The sequence below is a fragment of the Bubalus bubalis genome, chromosome 5 (assembly GCF_019923935.1).
Source record: "Bubalus bubalis isolate 160015118507 breed Murrah chromosome 5, NDDB_SH_1, whole genome shotgun sequence".
In the NCBI taxonomy this organism is placed as follows: Eukaryota; Metazoa; Chordata; class Mammalia; order Artiodactyla; family Bovidae; genus Bubalus; species Bubalus bubalis.
This window is the reverse complement of record NC_059161.1, coordinates 6,799,675-6,812,598: the sequence shown is the minus strand read 5'-3', so window position 1 is coordinate 6,812,598 and position 12,924 is coordinate 6,799,675. Positions and strand designations below refer to the sequence as shown.

Sequence of the window (12,924 nt, the reverse complement as noted above, 5' to 3'; positions counted from 1 at the left end):
GAATAGCTGTCAAAGGTTTTAGAGCCAACACCCAGCTTGACCCTTTCTAAATGACTCAAGAGTGGCATTTTAATGAGAAATGAAAGCAGAAAAGTGTTTTTTTTTTTTTTTTTAAACAGGCGATTTTAATGGGGAAATTGGGACTGAATTTGCCTGCCTATCCAAAGGGTACTGGTGGGAAGGGCGAGCAGAGACCAGGGCTTTTGACTTCTGTTTGTTTCAGCAGCTTCCTTGGTCTCTCCCCCTGGAACCTCAGGAGAAGTCACAAAGAGAGATGCTGAAGAATTACTCCCCGGGAAGGCTTCAAGCTCATGAGTGCATTTGAGATAGCTAGATTACCAGCTCTGGTCAGTCGCCCTTTTCTCCTTCATCTCTGGGCCTGGTCAAGAGTAACCGACTGGGTGCCAAGGCCAAGCTATCTTTTTTTTTAAAAGACAAAATTCATATACCCTAAAATTCACCTATTTAAGGTATACAATTTTGTACATTAACAAAGTTGTGCAACCATCACCATGATCTAATTTTGTAATGTTTTCATCACTCCAAAAAGAAGCTCATACCCATTAGCACTCATTCCCCATTCTTCGTTTCTTTGACCCCTGGAAGCCACTAATCTGCCTGTTTCTATGGATTTGTCTCTTCCAGACATTTTGTAAAAATGGAATAATATGATAGATGGCATTTTGTGTCTGGCTATATTCACTTAGCATAATACATTCAAAGTTGAGAGGTTAAAGGGAGCAGTCTGCAAGATCAATCTCACTTCTGACATCACTTGCAAGTTTGGGGACCCAAAGATTTAAAAGTTAGCTAGAAGGACTCACAAAACTCACTGAAAGCTGTTATACTCATGGTTACTGTTCGTTATAGCTAAAGAAGAGCATTAAAGTCAGCCAAAGGTAGACATACATAGGCAGAGTCCACCAAAGTACCAACTGCGGAAACTTGGTATACAGAGCTGTGGTGTACAAAGTCTATATTGGGGCTTGATTATGTAAACCTGTTTGACTACCCGCGTGGCTGACTTTAGTCTCCAGTCCTCAAAGGTCAACCAATAATATGTGTCCCAAAGCCCCATCCTAAATTCCACTGTTAGACTCTGGCTGGCCCAAGGCTCCAAGTCAAACAAAAACACTTTTAACAGTCAGGACATTCCAAGGGCCCAGATTCCCAGGAGCCAAGGGAAAAGGCCAGATCTCTGTTTGGGTAAAATTGAATTCTTTACTATATAAGCATTCATCCGTGTTGTAGCCTGTATTAGTACTTCTTTCCCTTTTACGGCTGAATAACGCTTGGTTGCAGATATACTTTTTTGTTTATTTGTTCATCACATGATGAGCTTTGGGTTGTTTCTAGTTTGGGGCTAGTATGAATAATGCTACTATGAAAATTTGTGTACAAGTATTTCCATGAGCATATGTTTTCAATTTTCTTGTATATATGCTGCCTGCTAGGAAAAACAGCCTTGTGTGTGTGGTCTTTTGGCCCCTACATGGCTGCAAAAGAAAGGGTTGGACTTGGAGCACTTGTTTACCAAGAGATTAGGGGCTCCCAGCCCGTGCTTCTCACCTTACGTGAGACAGTAGTGGCCCACAGGGACTTCACAACTGTGTCATGGTCATTCTTTTGGAATTGAATTCCAATGAGATAAACTGTTAATGTGAATTACTTTGACATAATTAATAAACATGGACATTGAATAATAGCTGCAAGTTCAATTCTGGAGGGGGAGGAAGCAAGGGAAAAAAGTTCTAGAAGGCAGAAATAGTAAAAAAAAAAAGAAACAAGTAGGGGTTGCTTGTGAGGATCTGTGGGAAGAGTGCCAGGACCCAGGGTTGCCAGAGCAGAAAGGGGCAGTCTACAGGGGAGGTGAGAACGCACTCAGGGCACAGCTCACACACACCACAGTCCTAGATCCATGGAGGCTTGGCTGCTGAAGCAAAGCTATTTGATTTTCTAGGCCAGGCTTGATTTTCCCTTAGTGATTCCCTCAGGATTCTTGTTAGAGGACAGTGGCAACAATGGAATGAGACATGCTCTCTTATCCAATTCTTTTGGAGAGAGGAAGATTGATGGGAAACAATACAAACATCTTCCTGGCACAGATGGGCAGAGCATTTTGCTCGAGGCAGATCAGTCCTAGCATACTGGAGACAGTTCCAAGAACCACATTAGAAGGGCTTCAGGGAATCACGGAGTTGGCTGGGAAAGGAATAACAACAACAGCTAAATATGGACCGGCTGGTTCATCACCTCTGAAGGGGAACCAAGCAGTTATGGCGATGATCTTGTGGGCAAAATGCTACGGGGAATTTGCCTGGGCTGTAGGCATAAGATGAAGCAAATGTACGGGGAAGGAGTAGCTGGGAAGAATACCCCGCACCGATGGATTTACAGCATGCTCTCTCTGCTTCTTTTTCTTCCCCTGACCTGATGCATTCCTCATCTCTGTTGCATGTGCATCTCCAGTGTAAAGAAATGTGAAAAGACAACTTGAAAATTGCCTGAAGAAAGACCACATGGTGCATGCTCGCCTAAGCAGATGATGTGAGTAGCAACACCTGGATCTCCTCCCACGTTTATGCACCTTGATAGGTGGACACCCTTTGGAGCAAGTCTTCTTCATAAAATGCTGAGGCAGTCATCTGCTTTTTTTTTTTTTTTTCATTTCTATTTTGTTTGCTGGAGGGGAGGAAAATAAAATTCTTTCTACCCTTCTAGGCTTTCATCAGGGGATCTGTAACAGAACACAGACTAACAAGAGAGTAGCATATACTCTCATATGTATTTCATATCAATTTTAGGGACTTCCCTGGTCATCCAGGGGTTGAGATTCTGTGACTCCAATTCAGGAGGTGAAGGCTCGAACCGTAGTTGAGGAAAGATCCCACATGCCATGTGGTGTGGCCAACAAAACAAAGGTCTCTTTAAAAAAAAAGTTTATAATTTTATATGCTATGGGAGCCTTCATAAGGAAATGAAGATCTAATGAAATAGTTAAAACTGGAAGTTTTTATACAGGTGTGATGAGGAGCGGACAGTAGTGGGGAAATGTGACAGGACAAAGGAAAACAAGCTAAAAGGAATAAATGGGGCGGACTTGGCAAGGCCCATTCATTCTGACTCCTCTTGCGGTTCCTCTGACTTGGAGCTAGGATGCTCCTCTCCTCTAGGTGTAGGGCGGGCACCTCTCACATGAGGGTCTTATGGACTGCTTCTGGAGAAATTCAGGAAGTCCTACCAGCGCCTATGGTTTCTCAAGTGCCTTTAGCTTAAAATATTCAACATGCCAAGGTGTTGCATTTTGGGGTAACGTGTTCTGAACCTTGTCATTGCAGAGAGAAGAACAGTAAAATAATGAGTGCTTCAAACTCTATTTTTAAGTCCATGAGATAGTTTGGTGGGTGAAAAGAGACTTCAATCGCTCTTGTACCTGGATCATTATCATGATGGCACTCTTAAGCTCATTGCCTTTCTTACTTTTAAAAATAGATTCAAACTGACTCTGGATAATGTCTTTGAAAGCAAACAAACAACTCTGTGATTCCCACCCATAAATTCGTGAGACATTTTGGGAACCGCTGTTGGAGTATTGCCATAACAAGCAAGCGAGGGTGATTCAGGGTCTGTAAATATCAAGGAATTCACTTATGCTTAAATTTTTTTTTAAGTTTCAGGGAACTGGTTTTGAGTCATAGGGCTGCCCTGTTCATTTGGCTTTTACATAGCAGCCCTGTGTCAATAAGGCCAGCAACTTAGGCCTTACTGGTTGGGAGATAACTGGGTGAAACCTTTAGCTCTTGGGTGAAGGAGAATGGAAATTGAGATGCAAGAGGAAGGACAGAAATCTAGACAGCGAGGAGCGGAGCTGAGCCATAAACCTTCCTGGCAGTGGCCCTGATGCTCCAGGACTGCTCGGCTTTCAACAGGGACACAGAGGCTTGAGCACCATTATTTATGGAGAGCACCCCTGGGGCCTGGTCTTGGAGAAACAGCCTGGGCTGTCAGTCTGTAGAAATGGCTGTAAACATTTACGAATCCTGAGTATTTCCAGGATGCAGCGGGCAGGCTTTTCAAAAGCAGACCGTCCACTTGCTGAGCACACCTCTGGCTGCTCGTAAACGCTGTCTCCTTGGAAAATGTGCTGACTTCTATTTCATTCCACCTCACCTCCATCTCCTTTTGACTTCAAGAACTGGAGTTGGAGTTGCAACTAAACCACCTCTTCCTTCCAGGGCTGGGGGTCATCTCGCTGCGAGAATGTTTTTCCTCCTGCAGCCCCCTTTTATGACAATGACCTCCATCTTGTGTGCAGGAAGTATCCATAGTCCCGTGAAAGTAAGCCAGCTAATCATGAGGTAACCGAGGCCTCTGGAGTAGAAAATATGAAGCTGAATGACAGGCATCCAGCCACAGATGTACTAATTTAATTTCATGCCCCGACATCAGCTGCTCCTCGCCACTTAAAAGGAATATTTGCATCCGTCTGTCATCAACTCTCCCTTTTCATTTTAAAATCTCTTTACTCTCTTTTCTTCCCCTTTGCTCCTTCCCCCCTCACTACAATTTGATGAAATAATGGGGCACATTTAAAATCCAAACTCAGGCAATTCAAATACTGAGCGGATGCGATTTTGTTCCATTCTAAGTCAGCCTGGAAGAGTGTCTGGGGAGTAGAAATCAAGGGGCCAAACAAAAAAGCAAGTGAGAGAGAGAGAAGATTTTGAATGCAAATCAACCTCCTCAACCTATTTGAAACAACCTGCTGTGAACCGGGCTAGAACGCATGGCCCATTAGCACCTTGTTAGGCTGTCAGAGCCCTGAGCAGCTTAACAGGGTGATAATGGGGAGGAAATGGCCAGGAACTTTAGGGGCCCAGCCCCAGCTCCTTGCTATTCTACCCAGTCCACTCTTGGGACCCCCAGGTGGGGCTGGTTAGAGTAGCTCCAGAGAAAAGGAGGGGGAGGGAGAGCAACATCATTAAACTTATTGTTGACTTTTTAGGTTAATTTTAGTTTCCTGGAGTTGGGGGGGGGGGGGGGTGGGCAATTTATTTATTCATTTTTGGTGGGGATATCTTTGTGCTTGCTTTCTCTCACTTCATCAAATATTGAGGTTTAGTGAAAAAAAAAAGATAGGATATTAGGGGCTGCATGGTGAAATCTCAGTGATTAAGTTTTAAGTAAAATAATATGGTTGATACACAGGCCAGTGAGCATTCATTTGTGAATGCTTTTAAGAATGCAATACCAGGACTTCCCTGGCGGTCTAGTGGTTAAGATTCTGTGCTTCCAATGCAAGGGTCTCAGGTTTGATCCCTGGTCAGGGAACTAAGATCCCACACACCATGGGGTGAAGCCAAATAAATAAATAAATAAAATGCAGTACTTGCTTTAGAGAGGGAAACACTTGCTAGAACGTCCTCCATTTTCTTCTCTCCCAAGGGTTTTGGTGCCAAGTGGGGTTCGTGACAGTATCTCTAACTCCCTGACATGTAGAAAGTATCAGTTCAGTTCAGTTCAGTTGGTTAGTCGTGTCTGACTCTTTGCGACCCCATGAGCTGCAGCACACCAGGCCTCCCTGTCTAACACCAACTCCTGGAGTTTACCCAAACTTATGTCTGTTGAGTTGGTGATGCCATCCAACCATCTCATCCTCTGTCATCCCCTTCTCCTCCTGCCCTCAATCTTTCTGAGCATCAGGGTCTTTTCAAATGAGTCAGCTTTTCGCATCAGGTGGCCAAAGTATTGGAGTTTCAGTTTCAGCATCAGTCCTTCCAATGAATATTCAGGACTGATTTCCTTTAGGATGGACTGGTTGGATCTCCTTGCAGTCCAAGGGACTCTCAAGAATCTTCTCCAACACCACAGTTCAAAAGCATCAGTTCTTTAGTGCTCAGCTTTCTTTATAGTCCAATACTCACATCCATACATGACCACAGGAAAAACCATAGCCTTGACTAGACGGACCTTTGTTGACAAAGTCATGTCTCTGCTTTTTAATATGCTGTCTAGGTTGGTCATAACTTTCCTTCCAAGGAGTAAACATCTTTTAATTTCATGGCTGCAGTCACCATCTGCAGTGATTTTGGAGCCCCCCAAAATAAAGTCAGCCACTGTTTCCACTGATTCCCCATCTATTTGCCATGAAGTGATGGGACCGGATGCCATGATCTTAGTTTTCTGAATGTTGAGCTTTAAGCCAACTTTTCCACTCTCCTCTTTCACTTTCATCAAGAGGCTCCTCACTTTCTGCCATAAGGGTGGTGTCATCTGCATATCTGAGGTAGAATGTATAGAGGCCACAAATCTAGCTGATGACAATATTTATTTCTAGATATTAGAATTAAATAATATAAAAGAAATTAGCAGATATTCTACTACTAGGGAATGGGAGCATTTTCCTTCCATCCTAAAAATGCACAGTTTATGTGGTTTAGTATGAAACAAACTAGAAGAGTCTTACTGTCTTTAATGGCACTGGGGAAAAAAAATCTGTTGCATGATATTTGCTGAAAAGTTTAACTGAGATGGTGTTGCCTTTAAAGTCAATGTTCTTACAAACTTAGGACTTAGTGCACAGAGGAAAGCCCAATTACCATACAGATTAGTGTGGAGAAGTTTGGGCCAAATGAACTCTGCCATTTTCAAACCAAAGTTCTTTGACGTGTGTTAAAATTATCCTGCTGTCTTTACCAGAATGATTTTTGTGTGATTTTGCTTGGTGGAATAAGGGAATAGATTTCATAACCTCGTAAGGTCACCAGAATATTTCTCCCCTTCTCAGGCTATGCACCAATAAGAGATAAATAACCCAAGGGTATTTGCTTTAGTTCTCATCTCAGAGTGGAGGTGGAGATTAGGATTTACAATGCTAGATTGCTTCTTTTGTCTCACTGTCAAGATAAAAAATGAGTAATAAATAGCCATATTATACTTAATTTGACGAAAGTGCAAAGTAAGTGCAAAATTTTGCAAGTTTTTAAATAGTGCAATGCACGTGCTAAATGCTAATCGTCCTTTGCTTTTATTCCTCAGGGAGCTCTCTCCCACTTCTTTCTACAGGCAGGATCTCTGAGGCTAAGTAGACATTCTGCTTTTCTTAAAGGATATGGAAATGTCCCCGGGACAGCTGTTCTCTGCTGGCTGAGGAGCCCACAAGGTTAATGAACACCCACAAAGACTGAGGAGGAGAGGGGGCATTCTCCGCTGGGCGATTAGCATGCCCACATTCTTTCCTTTGTGGTAATGATGGTCAAGAAGGTGCCTGGCGATAGAAGGGAGAATGGAGGGCTTCTGCTTCTTCTGCCTCCAAAGCTTATTAAAATTCATTTCCATTCAAATAGCCATCCTCTGATTTTCATCATCAAATAAGCACACACTGTACATATTTAACAGGCAGGAGACCTGTGCCGAGTTCATGTCTCTTTGAAGTGAAGGCCTGTTCTCTTAATGACTGTCCATGCTTGTCTCTGTATGTAAATTTTGCGCCCTCCTCTTTCTCACCCCCTCCACTCTACTGCTACCCCAGTTCTGGGGTCTTTGATGAGCAGCCTAGATGCCTATTATAATGATAATTTACTTGGAGCGGAATGGAATCTCCTTGTCTAGTCTAGCTCATTATAAAGGTGAAGCCCTCGGGAGGGCAGGCTGAGAAGGAACAGGTTTACAGAGCTATTTTTTTTTTCTTCTACAAGAGGCAGAGGCAGGATGGGGGGTGGTTTCCTTCCCTCTGTTCCCTTGTGTTTATCTCCGTTTGGGGCTGACCCCTGTCCCTAGACGTGGCGACTGTTCTCTAGCACTCCTGGGGACCATCATCAGCTGGAAGGCATTTCAGCCCAGCCAGTTCTATACTGAACAGCTGCTGGGAACAGCTGGGCCTGCCCTGCTGTTGCCAGTGAGAAACCAAGTGGCAATGTGAGCATACTGGGCTTCCTTAAACGGTTCACATGATCTGATAATTCACTAGGCACAACACAAATAAGTCGGCCTCTGGTAGTGCGCCAGGTAGATACTTGTAAGACTTATTTTCATTTTATTTAAATATAAGGGACATAAGACATCTCTGAGAGCTTGGAAATCTCAGAGAGCATGATCGAGAAGGGTATCAAGAAAGCAATCTTATTAATGGTGAGAATTCTCTTAAACTCATGGCAAGACTGCATTTTCTAGCATAATTCAATTTGTAAATGATCTCATGATAATTATAGTCCAATCAGGGCAGAACAGCCAGTAACTTCCTTTTACTTTTTTTTGTTTTTCTCTCACTTGCCTTACAAAACAAACAAACAAACAAAATGCAACACTTTAGGTCTAAAATTATCTAACTCAGTCTCATAGGTTGAAAAATCATCTCTACATCTATAAAGAGTCTTGGTGAGGAGAGTGGGGGAAGAAATTAGTTCTACAAAGCATATGCTGAAACAATATAAGATGGATGAGATACGAGGTAAAGCAAAGAAAAAAATTTCTTGCTCAGGGTCTGGTTCTTGTGATTTCTTTCTTCTGTTGAAACACATCATGTCTCCTAATTTGAGAGAATTGATAATTCATAGGAAGTTCATGCCTTTTTTTTAAGTTGAAATATTTGGTTGATTTGCAATAATTTCTGCTGTACAGCAAAGTGATTCAGTGATACATATATACATTCCTTTTAATATTCTTTTCCAGTATGGTGTATCACAGGATACTGAATATAATTCCCTGTGCTATACAGTAGGAAGAAATTTCATTCTGATGAGGCAATTTTCCTGTTTCTCAACAAAGAAGTGGGATACAGTCAGGTTTGTCTAATCTCCTTATCTGAATGCTTGGAGTGAATCACGGCTACCACTATTTGGTAGCATTTGCTAGAAGCTCATCTCTAAGAGTTGCCTGGCCCAGTCTCATTTAGGCACACAAATGATTTGGTGATATCTGATTCTTTATTGTTTTGGCACATTCTTTTTTTTTTTTACACTTGGGGGTTGTTGCCCAAATCCCAAGGACAGAAGAGTTTGGCAGGCTACCTTCCATGGAGTTGCAAAGTCTGACAAGACTTAGTGACTGAGCCCAAGAATTAAGTTGTATGGATGTAGAATTATTAGAGTAGCTGTTTCAGTCTCATCGGTATCAAGGTTGTCAAATGTTTCCCTTTCTTATCTGTAACAAAAACCAACCAAGGCAGTGTGAAGGATTCCAAAAGAACCAATATGAATGAAGCTGTTTATTAGATTTATAAGAGCAGAAGGAAAGCACTAAAGCTATCCATCTTCTATACTTTATTGAGAATAGGAGCAATGACTCAGATTATCAAGACAATATCTCCAAGGCAGAATTGAAGTACTAAGGTAAACTGAGAATAAGTTCAGACATTTTAGGAGAAAAGGGATCAAAAAGTCAGAGTGAAAAGTGCATGTAAGACTCCAAATACATTGTATTTGAGTAAAGGGAATAAGAAAATGACACAATGTATTAATACTTTCTTCTGAGACAAAATGATACAAGTACCATAATAAAGGTACATACACGAAGCTATGGGCATTTATAGGAAAGACATGCCAGTTTCAGCAGAGACGGAGGTGGTCAGAAGAAGTTTAGTTAAAGAAGAGTGAAGATGCATTCTTTAAGAATGAATATAAATTTGAAAGGCAGAAATGTTCATTTATTTAACAAATATGTATTGAGTACCTGCCAGATACTCCTTCATGTGTTAGAGATTCAGCTGTGAGCATACACCTGAATTGCTTTGCTTGGTGGAACTAGGAAGGAATATTTGAATGAATGCTCTTTGGATCTGAAAAAAAAAATCTAAATTTTATGATGACAAGTAACAGCGATTTCTGAATAAATATCTTAAAAATCACAATACCTCACCTCTATTCAACAAGCATAAAATTGTGATCCATTTCTCAAATTTAGAAAATTAGAGGCAAAACTTTATAGATAGACATAAAGGTATAAAATCTTGAAGCAGAAAGTATAGTCTGTTTCCTTGACTCATCCTCACATCCATTAAGTTTTTCTATTTGACATAGAGATAATAATTTTCTCTATATATCTGTATCTATATTTATAATCTTTCCATCTCTCAGTATTTTTTTTTTTTTTTGAGAACAGCATATCTAAGCTAAGTTCTTTCATAACTAAGAGTCTGCATTTTATTTTCTATCTTGCCCACTTAGCACATTTCAGTTCCTGCCCCTTTATTTCTGCTTCTAGCTCATAGCACAGCACTCTGAAATGTGTCTCCATAGTATTCAAGACAAGTTACTGAAAGAAACGAAAAAATCCAGTTATGAAATAGTACCTTTAATGATGGTCTCACCTCTCAGTCTTCTCAAGGGAATGAGGGAGAAACCTAATGCTGATGTATCCTGGCACTCTGCTTCTAAAATACTAATTATTAGATTAAATTCAACATAATTGTTAGCAAATCAGGTGACATCATGATTTGTAAAAAATACATTGTCTATTGGACTGGCACATTTGCCCTTGGTCTGCTTGAAGGCTTTAGCCCCCTGGGCAATATCGATCTTCATTGAATTTTGAAATCCCAGTGGCTCGTGCAAACCAGATGGCCCCCCGAAATTAAGATGAATGTGTGTAATTGCCACTCAAAACTCTCAATACCCAGTGTTGCCGTATGCAGTGAGAATTTTGCTGCTTGTGTGTGTTCCTGTCCATGGTCCTGAAAAGCTCTCTGTGACCAGATGTAGGAGAGCCATTAATGAAGACAGTAGTAGATATCAGAAAAGCATGTTTGAAAATAAAGTTCTGGCAGTACTGTTTCTCGAAGATATATGCACTTCATTTCTAACTATTTTTCATAATGCTTATTTACTAGCACTTTTTAAATTAGCATCCCCTCTCTTTTTCTGATTGATTGACCTTGGGTCACAGGAAGAAAAAGTCAGGGTTTGCAGGGGAAAGGAACGTGTATTTATTAAAGGCAGATGGTTGAACTGAGCTAGGATTTGTCGCTTCCTATTATAAAATCCTATTTTCAAAGGTTTTACAACTCAACCATAAAAAAATTATACTGCCGGATAAAATTTAGAAAAGAAATGACTCTTTGCAGGCTAACTAATTAGGGGAAAGTCCTGTAACCTAGAAGTTATGCTCATGGAAATAAAGCAATGCTGGACTCTAAGCGCCTAACTATTTACCACTTATTGTGTAGAATTATATAATTCGGAAATTGATAACTGGTAGTCTATTTAAGACTTCCAACCACAGAGTTGTACAACGTTAACCAATTAGAACTGGTATTTGGGGAAAAACATTGATAGTGGTGCAAAGAAATGGCTGAGATGCGGAAGTTCATGAGCCAGCTGTTACGCATCTGGTGTACTTTTTCACCAATATCATTATGAGGAAGAGAGTTAGTGAGTTGGCAAGAAAACCTAATGCCTGATGCCTTTGAAATCATTAAATAAGATGGCATTACTTCAGCTCATATCAGGGCCGCCTGAGCCCTTTTAGACTAGGTACAGGGATGTCTTTAAACAGAATTTAAAAATGGAAGACAGGACAGGTTCAAATTCAAGAGTTCTAGTCTTATACAATAAATTGGCTTATATCTCTCTTGCTCAACAGAAAAATAAAGAGCAAACTATTTTTTTCCCCCTCTTGGAGTGGCTGAAAAAATAAAACCCATAATTCTACTGTAAGAAATGCTTGAAACTCGTATTTCAGATCTCTACAACCATTAATATGTTTGTTCTTAAAAAATAAATTACTAGTATTTAATTGTATGGCAAATTCTTCACAGCTGTGAATAGATAAAAGAACATGGAAAGGATAATTGTGTGAAAGTGGTTCATTAATTCTTGTGAATGAGTTAATTTATTAAATGACTTACGTTGAGCCCTTAGAACAATGAATGGCACAAAACAAGCCCTTTTATCACAAATATATTTTGTTGTTGCTGATGTTGTTTTCCTTATTGTTGTCATTATGACAGATATGATAAAGAAGCTCATTCCCACGGCCTAAACCCCACACCGTCAGTTAAATATAATCAACAGAGGTGCTTGGACAACCTTCTTCCCTTTTCTCCTTCTCTTTGTCTCCACTCCTCTATCTCAACATGTGGTTTCTCATCCTGATCATCTTGGGTGAAATTACTATAGCTTAAAAGTGAAAGTCAAAATGCTAATCAGTCTTTGAGACCCCATGGAATGTAGCTCACCAGGCTCCTCTGTCCAGGAGACTCTCCAGGCAAGAATACTGGACTGGATTGCCTTTACCTCCTCCAGGGATCTTCCTGAACCAGGAATCGAATGCAGGTCTTCTGAATTGCAAGCAGATTCTTTACAGTCTGAGCCACCAGGGAAGCCTCAATATAGCTTAAACAAAAGGCAATTGTAAAGAGGCAAAAAACTCTCTCTGAAGAATCTCAGAGTGACAGAATGATCCTTGGTTCAAATAGTAAAAATGTATTCTAAAGGATAGTCAGAGTTTTAGTTTGGAATCTAAAAATTAAAGTAATACCTCAGTTTCCTCATTTGGAAAATGGGAATAATAAGATCTATCTCATACAGTGTAATAAGAATTAAATTAAATATCTTCAAAGTAATTAGTACTATGCTTGGCACTTGGTATCTAAATGTTTTTAAACCATTTTTAAATATAAAATTAAAATTTTTTTTATGATTCTTATTCTTATTTTCTCATTAGCACCAAAGTAGATATAGAGATCTCAAAGTATCTGAAATTGTTATGAGTAGAAGCCAGACAGTGAAGCCCTCCTTCAGCAAACTCTCCTGTCAGGTAATAAAATTAACTCAGTCGCCAAGGCCAAGGCAGTTCTCATGCCAGGCCCCCACTTAATATAAACTTTTGCTTATGGGTCTCTCCAAGGTAAACCTTCCTCCTAAATAGAGAATACACTTAAGATCAGATCTGCTCAGTCAACCATGGGGCATGTATAACCACTTTAGT

The 12,924-nt window shown here is 40.5% G+C and overlaps 1 long non-coding RNA gene across 1 annotated transcript in view; it reads left to right on the top strand.

Annotated features, from left to right (window-relative positions):
- The first annotated feature begins 1,143 nt into the window (after positions 1-1,143).
- The window catches only part of LOC112585036, a 41,458-nt gene continuing 29,677 nt past the window's right edge, over positions 1,144-12,924 (top strand). Inside the window, exons 1-2 of the long non-coding RNA XR_003109333.3 lie at positions 1,144-1,206; positions 2,470-2,547. This is a non-coding gene — a long non-coding RNA (uncharacterized LOC112585036). The remainder of the gene's footprint in view (positions 1,207-2,469; positions 2,548-12,924) is intronic.